We start from the raw sequence: 17,467 nt of genomic DNA, 5'->3' as shown, positions 1-17,467 counted from the left end.
TTCAGCCCTTCCATCACTGTGGGAAGTCAACGCCCCGTGCCGTGATCCTGAGGACACAACAACCAGCAAACAAATGCAGCTCAAACACTCAAGTGGCTTCACTTGCAAAACCTAAGTGACGCTTCAGATTTATAGCACCAGAGTAATTTGATGCCTTCTAGCCTGTTAATGAAGCAAGCCTTAATACCGTTTTATCATCAGATTTAATCTTCCCGGCACCATTTCACGCCCACGGATAGCGCACTCCCTGACTTGGTACCTTGGCGGCTGTCGGACACAGCCCCCGAGCAGCAGCTGACTCCCAGCCCCACTGAGAACTCAATCGCGGCTAATCCCATCCCTTTAAAGCAACTCAGAGTTGAGCAATCTAAAAAGGAGACAAATGAAGTCACTTAGGCTTATCTCCCTAATTGCCTGCCTGTGAATCGGGAGGGCTGGTGTCAGCCACCTGCACTCACGCAGCGTGGAGATGAATTAATGCCGGGCAGAGAAATCAGGCCTTAAATATTTACCGTGAGCATTTTCAAACCTGTGATTGGAAGTACTGAAACGCTAGCACTGCTGCAATGCCAGATCCAGCCCTGGCTGTGAGGAACACGGCCTCACCTCCCCTCTGCTCCTGCCCTGCCCAGTGCCAGCGAGGTGGCAGTGTTAACGAACACGGCCCCATGAATATTTAATGCACATTTTCCTGCGGTCCTGCTGTGATAAATGGCCATCTCATTACGAATTACCTTTCCTTCATTTATATCTTGGTGCAGAGTATCTGGAGTTGGAACTACTTACGGGCAACTGAACGGCTGGAGACATCAGCAGATAAACCAACACCAAGAGGGCAGAGCCCAAACACAAACTTCAGGGGAACGTGAAGAGAAACCCAGCCTGTTCAGAGCAAACATTTCATCTCTGCCACCTCCCGGGATGCACAGAGAAAGGCCAAGGGGACAAGACAGCACTGCATTTTCTTTTTAGTGCAGTTATTTGTCAGGTTTTATCATCCCTTGGCTTTTTCAATTGCACGTGGAGGTCCCAGCTCCAACGGGGGCATGCCACCCGTGCCACATGGATGTGGCCATACCTGGGTACCATGCCCACAGCTGGCTCTGCTCCGACACCTCCACCCAAAACCAGAGCTGGGCTGCTCTTCCCACATCTGAAACCTGGGAGCGTGTCCATGACTGGTGCCAGGTTATGCAAGCAAACCAGGAGGGACGTGAGGAGGGAATGGGGATTGCCCCACGCTCTCCTGAAGGAATCACCATCACTATCAGGTATTAATACACTTGCCACGCTCAGCTGGGGCACCCAAGATACAGCTGACCATGAGAACACACCACCACGCTTGCAGTTGCAGTCATAGCCATAATCATTTAGGAATCCAGATGTAAAAATACCATGGGGCCACGAATTCACACCATGAGGCTACAGATACAGAAGACCCAAGGGAATAAAGCTGGGGTATGTTGGAACTGTCGGTAATTCTTCCCAAATCCATAGTTTTGTTGGCACGGATGCCAGAATTTAACCAGAGGGCAAGCATTTAGCTCTGTTTTAGCTGGAGAGTCCCAGACGATGCCTCTCCAACGTACACATGGAAGCAGCCTCATTACTCAATCCATCTTTCAGCGAGTTCTGCATCAGGAGAGGTGTGAAGATAAGGCTAACGAGGGCAGCGTCATTAACACACAGCACAAAAGCAAGAACAAATAGGCTCATCTGAAGCAGGGGCTGCTGCTGCATGGGTCACAAGGAGCCTCCGAAGTGCCAGAGCTGAATCTCTCTACCCTGAGAGCGCAACAAGTGGTGGTGGGTGGGCAGCACTGGTGAAGAACTGGTACCAACTGGTGGGGCTGCACTCCCAGTGCTGAGCAGGGATGCTGGGTGGTCAGGGCAGTGCTGGGCTTGAGCTAGCATGTGGGAAACATAAAGGAGATAAAAGATGCTTTCTGGCCTCCAGACCCAGCCCTGACCCTTGCAGGGAAGCAGAGGCTTCAGCCTCCCACCTCCTGGTGAGCTCAGGATGCTCACCCTTGTGTCCTGGGATGTGAGCTTTCCCAGAGGAACGCTCATCCCTCCCACACACAAAACACACCCCAAATCTCCACTGTCCTGCAAAGTGAGGAGCCTGTGACAACCCCACTATTTCAAATACTTGAAATATTCGAGCAGGTTTTGAGCATGAGCCCATGCATTCGAGGAGACCACTTCTACACAGTGCTTTGTCTGCGTAGCCCTGCCGTCAGGAACAAACACATATCCACACTCAGGTTTTAAATTCCCTGCTGCTGGGGGAAGCAATTCCCCGAGGAGCACTGATGCCCACCTCTCAGTGCCACACCACCGAAGGCTGACATCATTTATACAGCCAGCCTGAAACAGCCGGGTGGGTTTCTAGGTCACCAGTCCTCATCTGTGCCTTCACTCTATTGGAAAGCCCACCAAAGGACCCCAACACAAGAGGGTTGGCAGGGGGGAGCCCAGCAAACTGCCCCCCAGCCTAGGAGAGCCTCGCTTAGGCTCGCTTGTGCATCCAAGTGAGCTGGCAGCTGCCTTTTGGAAAGGAAAAAGACTTTTTGAAAGGGGAAAAAGAAGTGTGTTTTTTTTTTTTTTCCCCTTCTTCTTTCTCTGGGTGCACAAACAGACTCATTTAAGGTGTAAGTAGATCAAGTAGCTAATTAAGAAAATAACCGATAACTTAATCAAGATCATTAGAGGAATCAGCATGTTGCTGCCATTATTTAAATGGTACCAGAGCAAAAATGTGCCTGCACAACCAGAGCTTTAAAAAAAAAAAAAAAACACCTCGGGGAGGCCGGCTCTGCCAAGAGCCAAGCACGGGGAGACTTCCACGTAACACTGCTCGCTTGTGTTACACCGAAAGCTGCACACCATCTGAGGCTGCTTCAGGAAAACGCTCAAATCTCCTGGTAATTTCCTGCAGACAGGACATTTAATCATCCCCCGGCCTCCACCGCAAAAAATCGCGAGTCAATGATTCACACTTCCAGAGGAATTCACCCCAAGAACAAGCGCAGTCTTCTGCTGCGGGACGCAGCCCCTGCCTCTCCCCGGTGGGGGGGGATGCGACTTTTTAACAGAAATACAGCCCGGCACGTCGGGCCCTGGGCATTCCTCTCCTTCGGCATCTTGTGCTGACTTTACTGCTCAGTGGGCTCCTCATGGGAAAGGCTCTGCACCTCCATGGGGACGTGGTGATGCACTGACCCCCTGGACACACTGCACCCATCCTTACTGAATTTATTCCCACCAAGAATTTTTCCACTATGGCACACAAAACTAGAAACATACATTTTTCGCCACCCAAACTCACCCAATTCCTTCTCCCAGCCAGCGCCACGCTCCTGTGTTGTGCCACCCCGTTATTTTAAGGCTCGCTCCCCCCAGCACGGGTGTTTGCGTTTGCTCAGCACCCTGCCTCTCCCTCTAATTACTCCACCAGTTGCACGGATAAAAACATCTGCTTCAAGAGAGAAGCACACAAATAATTTGCACGGCCTAAACAAACAGAGGATGTTGGTAAACAGCCCTGCAGCAGTCCAAATGCCGCAGCCCAGATCCAAATTCCTGCTCCTCCTTTGCAGGAATCCTTTTTTCTTCCCCAACCCAACACGTTGTTTGTCACTAACCGGCGGGGCTGTAAAACACAGCTTCCTCTCTGCTTAATTCCCAAAGTATTCGAAAGCAATTGAATCCAGCAAGTTTGATTAAGGGCTTAGAAGTCTTTGTTTCACTTAAAAGAAACCTTTGTTTTGCCTCAAAGAAATTGGACGTTTTCTCTGGAATTTACAATAACACAGGAAAAAAAAAAAACACACATCCAAAAGTTAAAAATAACCCTTTCCCCTCTATTAAACACAGCTGCCAAAGGTTCAGGATTTGCATTTTGTCATGCCACACAAACCCTTGCAGCAGCTGAGAAGACACACACCACATTTGGAGACCGAGTGCTAAAGATAAGCCTCAGACTCCCGCAGGGTTTCGCACTTCGGATATTTTAAATGGGGTTAAAAAAAAAAAAAAAAAAAAAAAAAGGAGTGGCTCAGAAGCAGCGATGCAAAGCCCCGACTGTGTCACCTAAAAGCTTTATGGTGTCCGTGGGTTCAAATATGAGCATTGGGGTATTCCTGGTCCCAGCTCTGCCCCGGCACATTGAGGCCGTGCCTGGCAGTGAGCATTAAAAGCCGTGGGTAACGCAGCGCCGAGCGCTCGCGAAGGCAGGCAGAAACCTGAGCTGCAAAGAAAAATCATTTCCCAACGCAAACATTTGTACAGCATTAAAAGGGCTTATCCTTTCATATGCTATAAATCGAGCGTGATTACTTACCCGGGCTAAACGGGCACGCACTTCACACGCCGAAACCCCCCCGGGTGACGGGCAGGGGAAGGGGGGACGCTGGGCAGAGGTGAGGCGAGCGCCTTCGCGCCGGGACCGGGGCGCATCCTGCCGCGGTGCCCTGCCGGAGGCTGCCTGCGAGCCAGCAACTGGCTGAGGTCATCTGGGGAGTTAAAGCTCCCCGGCTGCCTCCCCAGCTCGCAGAGCGTGACGCCCACCGGAGTTTTAGCTTATTGGTGAAAATCGCAAGCCCTAATCCAATCCTGTCCCTTTACCCAAATTTAGCTCTCCACGGAGCCAACATCCCTTACGGTTTTGACTAGCGGTCTGAAAGCGAAGTTACCTCGCCCGGGTATAAATCACGTCAAGAGAAGCAATAAAAAGCCCACGCTCAATTTGCTTCACCTCTTTCTCCCCAAAGAGCTCCTCGTCTACCTACTTCGAGGGGACCACAGCCCCGCACGTGCCTCTGCAGAGCGCCAGCAGCCCAGCCTCTCCGCATGCATCACCTGAGCGCAAGTCAACAAGCCGAACGCCGCCGTGCCAGGAAAAACAACATTTATCACAACGCCTAAGCAGACGCTGACACATCTGGGTCACGACCGCATCACGCACGGGGAAGGTTTACAGAAAGTGCACGGTTCCCGAAGTGGTACCGAATTTCACAAAGGGAACTGCTGAAACGTAAAGGGTTCGTGGCGAGTAACAGCCCGGCGGGCGCACACATATGGTTTTCCTTTCTGCCGCCTGGCGCAGACGCTAAGCACGGCGCACAAACCGAAACCTCGGCTGCGGCGACAGCCCAGGGAAGCGGGGCCGAGCTGGGGGCTGCTGGAGGAGGCTCGGGGGCCACGGAGCTGCCCCCATGCACGGGGGCTTCCTCCTGCGGGCAGTGACCAGGGACCCTCGGCTCTTTTGCGAACAATGGGTGGCAGAGGATGAAAGGCACGCATGCAATCATGGATTTCTGCGCTGTTACAGATGTGTGGAGCTGGAGGAACTCCAGGACGTGGGCCAGCGTTTGGGTAAGCTCCGAATGCGCTCACACAGCTACCTCCTAACGAGAGGAGCTGCCTGAGCTCCAGGCTGCAGGAGCCAGGTGCAGGCAAAGCTGCCCTGGCCATCACAGGGGTTAGGGCCTGAACGAGCTCTATTCATGGAAAGCAGAGCTTCCAGTAACTCGGATGCAGCACTTCCAAAGGGTATTCCCACTGTAAGCCTAGTAAGTCCCTTTGCATTAAAAAAAAATCCCCTTTGCAAGCTTCAAACGTGGAAATAATCAAAGCATGCATTAAAAAAAAAAAAAAAAGAAGTTATTTTGCACTTGGCAGCGCTAAGCTTGGAGCCATCCCCATCAGGAACGGGACCAGAGGAGCCTGGCAGCCGCAGGGAGGGCTTACGCTGGTTCTCCAGGAACAAAAGCAGCTCACACAGCCCAGGTTCACCACGTGAGAGCCTAATTAGAGACTGAAGCCCACACAGCAAACAGACAGACTACAGAGGAAATTGGAGTCTAATTTACATGGAGAACGATTACTTACTGCAACCAATTAGTGTCAAGCTGACTGACAGACTACCCAAAACAGGCTTTCCCTGCCCTGCCTTGTACTGCAAGCCTCAGCTTTCCTTGCCGCTTTATTTTCAGGAGGTGAGGGGCAGCACCTTGCCAGGAGACACGAGCATCCCCCCAGCAAACACAGCGTTGGAGCTGCCCAGGAGCCACTAGGCATGAGCCAGCAGCAGAGAACAGAGCAATGTGCTCTCTTTCCTAGTCTTTAAATCCTTAAATCACATCCCAAGGGTCCCGACGAGAAATTCGTCATTCTGGGGCAGTGTTTCCCTTTTCATATCCTGCCTGCCCACATCTGGAGCCTTCAGTCCCTGCTGTGAAATCACACAGGGGACCTGGAGGTAAGGTTTGTGTCCATGCAGCAACACAGCTTGCAAAGTGCCCAGGCTGCAGTTTCTGGGTCCTGACCCATGTTGCTGGCCTCTTCTGCTGAAGACAATGGTATCACAGCAGTAAAAAGGCCTGGTGCTTTGTCATTCTCTACAAAGGAGGTAAAAAGACACCCTGTCTCCAGTAACAGGACTTCTTCCAGCTGCTTGCAGAAGAGCAGACATGGACAGAAAAGCTGCCTCCTGGCTCGCACAGCAGTGCCTGCAGCACCTGTGCTGGGGAGAGCATTGACCTTGCTCAGGGCAGTCTTCCTCAGCTGATAGCTGCCTTGGAAGACGAGGATTTCATGTTTACCAACGTACAAACTGCTTGCTCATACTGCAGAAAAGCTGTCCTTCCTCTGCACTGAATTAGTCCAAAAACTGGTAAACAGACTTAAAAAAAATAAACTGAAGTACACACACAGAATCAAACAAATGCTGTTTGCCTTCCATTCATTGTTAAAGAAAAAATGCCTCGTTCTGTCATTATCATTTTCCCCTTCCCAGAACACGCTCCTCATGAACAGGACTAATTGCTGTCCTTTGCTCCATGTCACAGACTGCACGTGCATTTTGAACGCACAGATTACAACTTGCTGCATTGTCCTAAACAAACTTCTTCTAAGGACAGGCTGTATGAGCAGCCTCTTCACTCTTCAGAGAGTCTTATTCATATTCAGGCACGCAGGGTCTGTATTTTTGTTATTTAACACAAGCTAATCAACCCTTCCTTTTAGATGCACCAATATAAAGCATATTTAAGGACTCTGGGTCTTCTGTACAGATAAGACACATTACTCTTTTCATCTCTGCAGGCTACACAGATATATGGTATCTTACAGGAAACTTCTGTAAAAAGCGAAGTGGGAGGAATCGCTTTGTGCAGTACCTGTTAGCTGCTTGTGTACCTGGAGACAGCCAGGACCTCAGGTGGTTCAGCACCAGCAGGGACACTGATTGCAGTTCACCTCAAGTCAAAGGCAATAAACCAATTTCCACCACAGGAGCACCGTCAGGAGAGGTGATGCCCGGCCACCTCACCTGCATCTCCTGGGGACAGCCACCACGAAGGCTGTGAGTTGTGGTGGCCCTGCTCCCCCTCGTTAAATCAAATCTACGCTAATTATCAAGTAGATGCAATGAAAATGCGCATGTGCTCACACTCCCCAGAATTAAGCTCTTAATCTTCTGTTTATAATCAAATTCACCTCCTTCACACCCTTTTCTTCCCCAGGAACTGACTCGCTGCCACTTTATCTGCAGCCCTGAGAACACCAGGCTGCTTCATTTTTGCTTTCCCCTCCGGTGCTACTCCCTGGATCAGCTCTTCAGGGACGGGGCTCTGCTGGCTGTAATTCCCATTAATTCCCGCTATGATTAACAGGTCAGCTCGCAGTCCTCTGATGACGGCAGGGTCCAGAAGTGCAACTCTATCAAAATTATCTCCACATAAAAGACAATAATTAGAGGAGCGAATTCCACGCTGAGACTTTATCGGCTGCGCGCTTGCTGCTCGCTTTTTGTGCTGCTGCTGCTGGGTTTGGAGAGGGGCAGGCTGCAGCCTCCTCGCTCTACGGCAGGGGCTGCAGGCACACAGCTCTCTGCAGCAGTGGGCGAGATGTTGATTATCAAAGGGTGGAGAAAATCACTCCAGGAGGTGGTAGGGGCAGGCAAGGAGAAATTAGAGAAATTTTCTGAGTGCATCCGTGCCGCTCCCATCAGCGCTCGTGGAAATTACGCCTGCTGATCAAGTAGGTGGCCTTCAGGAGGCTGCTCTGAAATTACAGGGCAGGGAGGGGAGTAAAAGGCGAGAAAAGGGAGGAAAAAGGTGCAAAACAAATTAACCCCCAACGAAGGCTGCAGAAATCGTTGCGGCTGCCTGGGAGCAGGGCACAGAGCAGCAGCTGCTCCCTGCGGGCATCCCCGCGCTGGTGGTCAGTGGGGAGATAAAAGGCGGCGAGACCAGTTGTAAAATACTTGTAAAAATGCTTATGGGCTCAGGCCCTTTGAAGCCACCTCGAGCTCTGCTAAATCGCTTGTTTCATTTGTGCTCTGCCCAGGATTTGCTTGGGTTTGCGCTAACCGTGTTTACGCTGAAGCACAGCATGTCCGAAGGCGGTGCGGATCTGAGCCCAGCTCCAGCCTCACCCCGTGCTCCGAGGGGGTGCTGAAGCAGCTGAAGTGCCAGGTGTGGGCAGCACCACGTCCTTCTGCCTCCCAGAGAACCTCAATTCATCTTTCCAGAGTAGCCTTTCACTGCAAGCCTCTGTAGACCACCCTTCCCTCTTCCTTCTGGCTTCTCCAGTAGGTGTAGGGGAAGGGAAGCCGAAAGCACCTTCACGCCACCTTCCTAGGCCTCTGAAAACGCAGCAGCAGAAGCCATCGCAGTAATAAAAAACAGAAGGAAAAGCGAGAACTTCGGTCGCAATCCTGACCCTGCAACCTGACAAGGTGACAGGTTATTAAGAAATATCCATATTAATCCCAACTGCAAAGCGCTCCGTTCAGCCAATTAAACCGCCTGAATGGCTGAGCGCTCCCGCAGACCTTTGTGCTCCCCCCCCTTTTTTTTTTAAATGCCCTCTTAGGGAAAGGAATGGCTTCTGCAGAGATGAGCTGCCCGGCTCCTTCCCGCCTCGCCATGTGCGTATAAAATGTTCTTGGCTGCTTTCAAACCCTGCACATTAATCTACGCAACAGAGCCTGTCTCTTCCAGCGTCTGAATGATTTCTCTTTGGGGCGGGTAGGACGGAGCTGTTCCACTTGGCATCACATCCCCTCCCTGCCCCCTCCTCGCCTCGCTTTTTATTTTTTGGTACTGCCAGAAGAGCTCACAAGACATCTCTCCGAGTGTGTGCGAAGCTGGAGAACATCCTGCTGTAGGAACACACAGATATATATATCTGTGAGACAGCTACGATGCCCAGGAATGAACCAGGAGATGAGGCTTTTAATGCATCACGTTATGGAGAATACAGCCCCTCCCTTCCTGCAGCTTAGGACTTACTCCTTATTTCTCCCTCAGCCATTTCTTTGCCTGTGGCTGAACCCAGAGTGACAGGGAATGTTTCCTGAATTAAGGCTGCTGGAAATGAAATAGAGGAGAGGTTTATTTGTGGCCATCACCAGAATTCCTCCCCGCGCAACGCAAGCCCCACGGTCCCATCTCAACTAGCCTCATACAGCGATAAACCCAAACATCCCCGCCACACAAAGGGCTGTCCGGTACAAAGCCATGCCACTTTTTATTAACACCATGCTTGGGGCTGGGATTTTCACACCTGCTTACCCCAAATTTCTGCTCGTGAGGATCCCGGCTGCTCCTGTAGCTGCCAGTGAACCCCTCACTGGCTGCTTCACGGGGCCTTCAGGGGCAAGGATGGGAAGGATAAAAGTTGTCTAAGGACATTCAAGCATTTCCGAGCAAGCACCATACACCCCGTCACTCTTGGAAACGCAACCCAGCTCCCACAGCACATCTTGAACCTTGGAAACCGCCACAGGAACAGCGAGCACTTTCCTGTACTTCTAAATATCCCCAAATCCCCAGCCTCTGGCGCTCTCACAATAATTCAGCACACAGTTCTCAGCACTGCGACCCCATAAAACAAAATCCATATGGGGCCTGCCCCCGCCAGCCAGCCGATACCTGCCAGGAGCAGTAATCTTGGTGACACCAGATCTGTACAATAAAGAAGCCCGTTTCACCGGGGCAGGGTTTTCCTATAACTAAAATGGAAACAAAAATTGGCTCACGAAGACAAACGATGCCTGTGACAGTTTTTTTTGCTGCACTTGATTAAATACAGCACACAACAAAACCATTTCTCCTCCTCGAACGATAAACTCCATAGTCTAAAATTAAGCCCAGCAGGGTAAGATCCTGTACAGATTTCGAGATATTGCAAATTTCTTGGAAACCCTGACTGCACTGTGTACACACACTGCAAAATCACTCAAGAACCTCTGGCACCAAATATAAACACAGCAAAAGCTGAAAATCATGTAGGGTTTTTATCTCGATACAGCCCGTACCACTGAGTACAGCTGTGGTTTGCCAGTTCACAATAAACCACGCTTTGCTTTTGATCATTTTGGTGTGTAACTGTGGATGCGAACGTAAGATATTATCATAAAAAGAAAATGGGAAGGAAAAAGCACAATTAAAGAAGTGTGCCAACCCGAAACATGCTTTTTGAGGGGCATTTGTAGATATCGGAACTGCACCATTTCTCTTCAAGACAACCAATCCTTTTCATGAAAATATAATAAGCCCTAGAGAAATTCTGGTTGATCGTTATTAAATGGACAGCCCTCATGCATTTTTTCAGTAAAATAACTGAAGCTTGGCTTTAGCATAATCCTGCAGATTATTTACATCTTCTGCAGTTTTTTCCATGGCTGCTGAATAATCAGAGCTTCTTAGAAAACCTTTGTCAGAGAAACATAAATCCTTTTTCCCCCTTCTTTCCTTTCTCTTTTACCTGTTTTTCTGCACCCCTTCTCACACAGGAGCAGAAAGGAGGCCAAAAGTCCCCTGCAAGTAGGCCCAACAGATACCCCTTGCACCAGCTGTGAGCAGTCAGCATTCCCCACACCATGGCACTGCCCAGTTTTTGGGGCAATTCTCTTATTTCTCCTCAATACTCAGCTTCCAGAGCCGCCCCATTAAATGGGAGCTTGGGCTGCCTTTTAAATGCATTTTCTTCAAGAAAATGGGTTAAAAGATGGCAAAACTGTGCCTCTTCTGATGGCAATAAGAGGATCTCCATCTCCTCTTCAAAGGAAGGGTCTTAAAACCCACTGGAAATGACTTGAATATTGGGTGCTTTGTGGGGGAATCTTGCAGGGATGCTTCAAAAGAAGCTCTTTGCTTTCTTCTTCAGGGTCTGTGTCATTTCCAGTCACACAAACTCCTTCCTTCCTTGCTTTTGCCAGCTACAACCATCCACCACAAACGGCTGCGCACAGAAAATGAAGACAATTAAATACTCTTAAACAGTAAGGGCTGCAATTGGCATGTTAATGAGATCTTTACGCTCCCTAATGTGCTTTCTAAAAATAAAATTACACCCAGGTATAATGCTCTCACGGCTTCGGCATGCCCAGGGAACTGTCTGAATGGAAATTCTCTAATAATTTGGTTGTGCAGTCTCGAAACCAGCCAGGCCCTGCCAACGCCCTGCAGATGCTCCATGCACCCTCAGAGCAACAAGGGCTCGGCTGCTGGGCAGGGTCCCAAATTTTGCCTCATCTCAGGTCAATTCGAAGCCAGGAGACATGGCACTTGGCCTGCTCAGAGCCTCAGAGCCAGGGGTCACCTCTCAGCACCACCAGGCCCAGGCCTCAGCCCCACGGCAGGGTTGGGACCCAGGTCTGCTCCCACACGTGGGACATGCTCCTTGCCACCCTCTGGGGACCTGGGGGGTCCCATCCTGAGCAGCAGTGGTTTGAATTACACAGCAGCCTGCTCTGCAGAAGGCTCGTTTGCAGTAATTAGAAGCATGATGTGGGCGCAGGGGGGGACTTCAAAGCACACCGGTAGCAGAAGTCTCAGAAAGAGTGGTCAACGAGCAAAAATTCGTAAGAGCCCTCAAGCGTCTCTTAAACCAGAATTATACAGAAATCTTTTTTAGGGAAAGCTGTCAGGTCACTGCAGAACCCGCTCCAAGGAAAGCTCGCGGTCTTTCTTCCTTTTTGTATCTTTTAACTCATGCAATTCGCACAGGCAGACACATGCTCTGCTTTTCCTCTGCCTGTCTCTAAAACCGAACACAAACAAGGGCTCGTGTATACTGAAGTCTGTAGGAAGCTTAACATTTACTTGGCTTTTGTGTAAACACTTACGTGAATTACACAAGTTTCAGCCAAGAGGCTCGGCACCCCATCGTGCAGAGCCATATAATTCATTACAATTAAAAGCAGAGAGTGAGGCAATCAGGCTCGCCTGACAGTGTGCTGTTATGGATTTGCTCTTCCAAATGGCTTCCAATTTGTCTCCGCAGCAGCTCAGCCTCTCCAGGAAAAACCTCCCAGAGCATCCCCAACCCAGCCCCATCCTGCACCACCATCCATCCCCTCTGGGAGCTGGGTGGGGTGGGGTGGTGGCACCCAGCTGCAGCTGATGGATGGGGAGGTAGGACCAAAGATGCTCAACCCAAAGATGCAAGGAAGGTGTGAGTCCTGCCCCCATGGAGGTGAACGTGTCCCCACAAACGCGTTTAAATAACAAGAATCAACAAAAATGATGCAGAAAAACATGCATCACCCCCAACTGCCAGGCAGCGTGTATTCCCCAAGTCTCTGCCTTTCTGATTCAGTATTCATAAGATGCTAAGCTATTATTACACTACCCTACGGAAAGCGCTGCGGCTTACGGTGCTGCAGACAAGTGGTGTTATCACTTGGTATTTCTTCTTTTGTTATTACAGTGAATCTTCCTACATCTCTGAAAATAATCCAATTATTGCTTACCACTGGTAAGGTCACTGCTGCTTTGAACAGAGATCTGGGTAATGCTCTGATTACTCTTAAGCAAATATTGCTAGGACTTGGGCAGAAATTTCAGAGAGATTGAAAATCCATTTTACTGGAAACCACAGATGGAAAAATATTCACACTCTAGAGGATATAAACAAAAAAAAAGGCATCGTTTCTCAGCTGTATTAGAAAAATATTGGTTTATCCGAAATCAAGAGAATGGATATATTCAGCTATTAAAACAATATAATTTCTCATATCATATAACCGTCAGAATAAGGCAATCATTAAGTCTTTATTAAATGTTCCCATACAGCCTCCAAAGTGTATTGAACTACTTAAAGGCAATGCATGGAAAACAGCAGAGGGTTTGTATCACTTGTGGGAATAAAACCACTCACAGAGAAAGGCAGATATCAAAGATCAATCTGTAATAAGGAAAAGGCAGTTAACATCCCTCATAGCAGACTCAGAGATTATTTTTCTGCATTGAGCCAACTAGATAAAAGAAAATTCACCTGAAACGCTTATGATGCCAAAGAAAAGGTGTCTATAATATGTCTTTTGGTGCAATTAATCACGGGTTCTACACTGTCAGACCATCTTTAGGTAATGACAAAAAAAAAGGGGGGAAAAAAATAGCCAACCCTTTTTTGCCTTAAGAAGGAATTAATCACATTGTCACTGAAAGATGGTTTTTCTGCCATCACTTTTCTTGTACTGGCCAACTGATATGAGAAACAAAACCCTGCTAGCGCTTGCTATCCTGCTGACAGAGAGGAAGGATGCTCAGAATTAACCCTCGCGTGTCCTCCCCGCTGGGAAGGGGCACATCTCAGCGACACCACCAGAAGACCCCAAAGCACAGGGGTGTCTCTGGACCGGGGGCAGAACAAGGACCGCCAAGGACTGCTGGGGCGCCTGACCCATGTGCAGCTTCTCTTTTCCTCTCTGCAGTGGCATCACTTGCTGTACAGTGGTGTTTTGTGGCTCTATCCCATGGTTGGGATCTGTACCACGTCCTGGCTGAGCCCCCTGAAATGCCACCAAGGCCGGGGACGGTGAGCGGGCACAGCACTGCTCCAGCTCTCCTAGGAAACCTGCTCCTCCTGCCTGACACAGGGACATCCCCAGGGACAGGGGAGTGTGGGAAGCACGTCAGTGCCTTTGTCTCCTGCCTTCCTTCTGGGACCAAGAGGGGGAACCCAGCTGGGACATGCATGCACGGCAGGGGACCGCTGCTGGGGCATCCGCTGCAGGGGAGGATGCGCAGGGGACGTGGATGCACAGGAACACGCAGAGGCACGGGGACGCTCTCGCAGACACGCTCCAGCTGTTTTCTATTTTGAACAAATAGCACGAAGAGTACAAACACTATCTAGCAGCAGCTGCAGCGACACGGGGCTAAAGACTCGTATCTCATGCGATCATTCCTACAAACAGATAAGTTGCCAACTAATCCTCCCTTCTCTGAGTAATAAATACATTTGCATTTTTTCGTGGCATAAGATCTGTTTTTTTGAAGAGAAAGAATCACAGAAGCAGCAGACAAATACTGAAAACTGAATATTTAACAAGTAAATTCTGTTTATGCCTTACAAAGAGCACCGGCTATTTAAGCACCTTAGATTATTAAGTGAAATACCAGGAAATACAGGAGGAAAAATACAGAATGCTTTGTGCTCCGTTAACAGGACTAAAACCCAGCACACAGGAAAACACACGGGGATGGATCTATAAAACCTTCCAGCAGAATGACCTCCAGGTGAGAAGTGCATTAAGATAACTGTATTCAAAATTTCCGCATCGTCCTGCACAGCTCCCTCCCAAAAAACAACCTGGGTGAAAGAAGCTAAAGTGAGTAAGGAGGGCACGAGGTAAAGGAAAAGGCACACAGGGGTTGAGGAGAGGTCATGGCAAAATGACAAGCCAAGTAGTGCCCATCATTGTCTTGGCATGGCACAGCCTTGATTCTGCTAGGTTTCCCAAGGAAAAAAATAAAATAAAAATCAACTGGAACATCAAAAGTCAAGTTGGTTTTAGTAATTCCGGCTTACAAGCAGCACTTGGTAGCGCAGGCTGGGCACAAGGACTCACAAGCCAATACCTGAACCAGAAGGACCCAGGGAGGCTCGTTACGCTCACGTTTGGGCAGCGGCTTTGAAGCAGAGCTGCTGAAAGGAAAGGGGCCTGGGGAGCCTGGCGCAAAAGGAAGCGGGCCGGGCGGATGCACGCAGAAACCCAAGGCGGCTCATTAGCGTGGAGGCGAGCATTGTCAAAGAGCTCACGTCTGCACCAAGGCACGGACCTGGCGTAACTGAGCCCTGCTCTTTAACCGGGGTTGAATTAGGTTTTAGCACACGGAGGTGAGGCAGAGAGCACGGCACAGAGCTGGCTCTGCAGCAGCCGCGGTGGCCAGCAGACCTGCAGCAGCCCGGCACCAAACACCGAGCATGCAAAACAAAAGGATTAAGTTTCCTCTTCTTACCGCTCGATCACAGCCCTGCCAGCACGCACCCCATACACCCACTGCTCCCCCAGTCTCCTGCTGCAGGAGCTCTGAGCTTTCCTGACATTTTGCTTTCCATTGTTTCGGGTTGATTCAGTCAGAACGGCACACCCCTGCAGGGCTGCGGAGGGAAGTGTGAACACCACCACCCCTATCCTATTAAACACTCAAGATTTGGGGACTTTTCAAGTTGGACTGGACTAATTGCTACGGGTGACAGAGCTCTGCTGGAGCCAGCAGGACGTGGCTGCACAGAGCAGCCTTTCCAAAGCGCAGGTATTTTCTCTCCCTGCCCTTCATAAATCTAGCCAAATAATCCGTTTATTTGGCGTGGAGCGCATGCACGGTGAAGTAACGCCTCTTGCGTTATCGAGGCTCTCTTCAGGGATGAGTATGTCATTAATCACCGCTGAAGCCAACATTAAAATGATATTGATGTTAAGAATCCCAGGTGTCCCATTTGGTGCTCATATAACATATGGTACATGTGAATTTTATAGCTTTTGTATTAATCTGCCCAGAATGCCATCACTTTGCAGGATTTCATAAAATATTAAAATTACGGAGGATAATTTATTTTACAATTCCAGGCAAAGGCCCTGGGAACCATGAGAACCTCCCCATTAAATTCACACAGGTCTGCGACTCACAGCCCTAATATCTTGCATCTGTTTGCTGAGCGAGAGAGAGACGCGATGTCTTGCAACTCCATTACGTGATGGATCAGTCTGAATTTGCTTATTAAGGTTTCTACAATCCATTATCACTGCAGGGGAGAGGGAGAGAGAGGGGGAGAGAGACACGACTGACTAAGGATGTTTATCAAGCCCCATGAAGTCCAGACAGACGCTCCAAACAAATACTCCGTAGTCACTGCAGAGAAGTGCCGGGCATCTTTATTGACAGCCAAACCATGAATCACGCGGCTGGCTTTTAAACACCCAGCAGAAGGCTATGATGGGTAAGGACAGCAGAGGAAAAGACTGGATTTTCATGTCTTTTGATTAATGTATCACCGCTGCAAGCATTTCAAAAGGACTCCATGCATCTGTGTGCCAAGCACTATTTGTAGCATCCAAAGGCGGCTGAGATGCTCGTGCACCAGGGCACGGAACCCACCACAGGGTTAGGAGGCAGCTCCCTGTTATCTGTCCAGTTACTCGTGGCTGGGATTTGTGTTGGAACCAGACTCACAGGGGCTCTGGTATGGGCTGGTGGGCACAAAGTCAGAAGTGACATGATACAAGGGTGACTTCGTGCCACCCGATGGCAATCCCCACTGCACGTGCTACGCCTTTCGGAAGCAGGCAGGATGGAGCTGGCCGGTGCCAAGATACTCCCTGCTATAATGATTACTGGAGGGAGTGATTTCTGCAATAGCTATCAGGAAGATTCAAAGCCAACAGCTGCTGTGAACTTTGAACAACCACAGAACTCAATAGCAAATCTCTGATGAATGTTTAACACCTACAAATCTATTTTCAAGATCAGGAATTGGTATAGAGCTAGTAGCCTGCTGCAAAACTACGTGCGCATGAGACACAAAGTCAATATTTCAAACAATTAATCCTCCCCCCCAAAAAAAAGATGGCTGGAAGGGATCATGCAAGGTCCTTTGGTCCAGCCCCATGCCCCAAGGCTTTGGTGCACTGACTGCAGAGGCAATCGCCCACGCTGCAGGAAGAGGCAGGGGAAGGACTCAACTGCAACACCACATTGTCAAGCACAAGTGTGGAACTGCCCAGGTCGCACCTGAAAAAACAGTTAGTAATTCTCATACCTTAAAAGCAGCACACGCAAACTTCTGCAAAATTTATGATTCCCCTGTTCATCGTTGCAAATGTGGCTTATTGAAATCCTCCAAGTCTTGTGACCAAACAAATCATCCTATTGAACACAAACTGAAAGAAATGGATGTGGCTGCATCTGCTTAAATGAGCACACAATTGGTAGTTACTAAGCATGCAATTATGAAAATTTGAGTCTGTATTTACAGAGATGTTTCCCATTAAAAACATCTTGGTAATACCAAATATTCTTGGACCGCTTCTCCGCAACGTAAAAAAATCATGTGCAAAAGTACATTTTACTTCCAAGACACCATAAACATGAACGTCAGAAAACCAATATTCTGAAAAGGGAAGTTCAAAGTTTTCATTCTTGCCCCAAATGGCAGCAGTACA

At 49.3% G+C, this 17,467-nt stretch overlaps 1 protein-coding gene across 2 annotated transcripts in view; it reads right to left on the bottom strand.

The window, feature by feature from the left end:
* The window catches only part of PRICKLE2 (prickle planar cell polarity protein 2), a 97,371-nt gene that overhangs the window by 47,557 nt on the left and 32,347 nt on the right, over positions 1-17,467 (bottom strand). The window contains exon 1 of one of the 2 annotated variants that reach the window (XM_068694159.1): positions 4,346-4,536. The exons of the other annotated variant lie outside the window; for it this stretch is intronic. The gene's annotated coding sequence lies outside the window, so the exon portion shown is untranslated. Of the gene's footprint in view, positions 1-4,345; positions 4,537-17,467 lie in introns of those variants that run through there. 2 annotated transcript variants of the gene reach the window in all.

Source organism: Anas acuta, chromosome 11 (assembly GCF_963932015.1).
Source record: "Anas acuta chromosome 11, bAnaAcu1.1, whole genome shotgun sequence".
Classification (NCBI taxonomy): Eukaryota; Metazoa; Chordata; class Aves; order Anseriformes; family Anatidae; genus Anas; species Anas acuta.
This window is presented reverse-complemented; position numbering and strand designations above follow the sequence as displayed.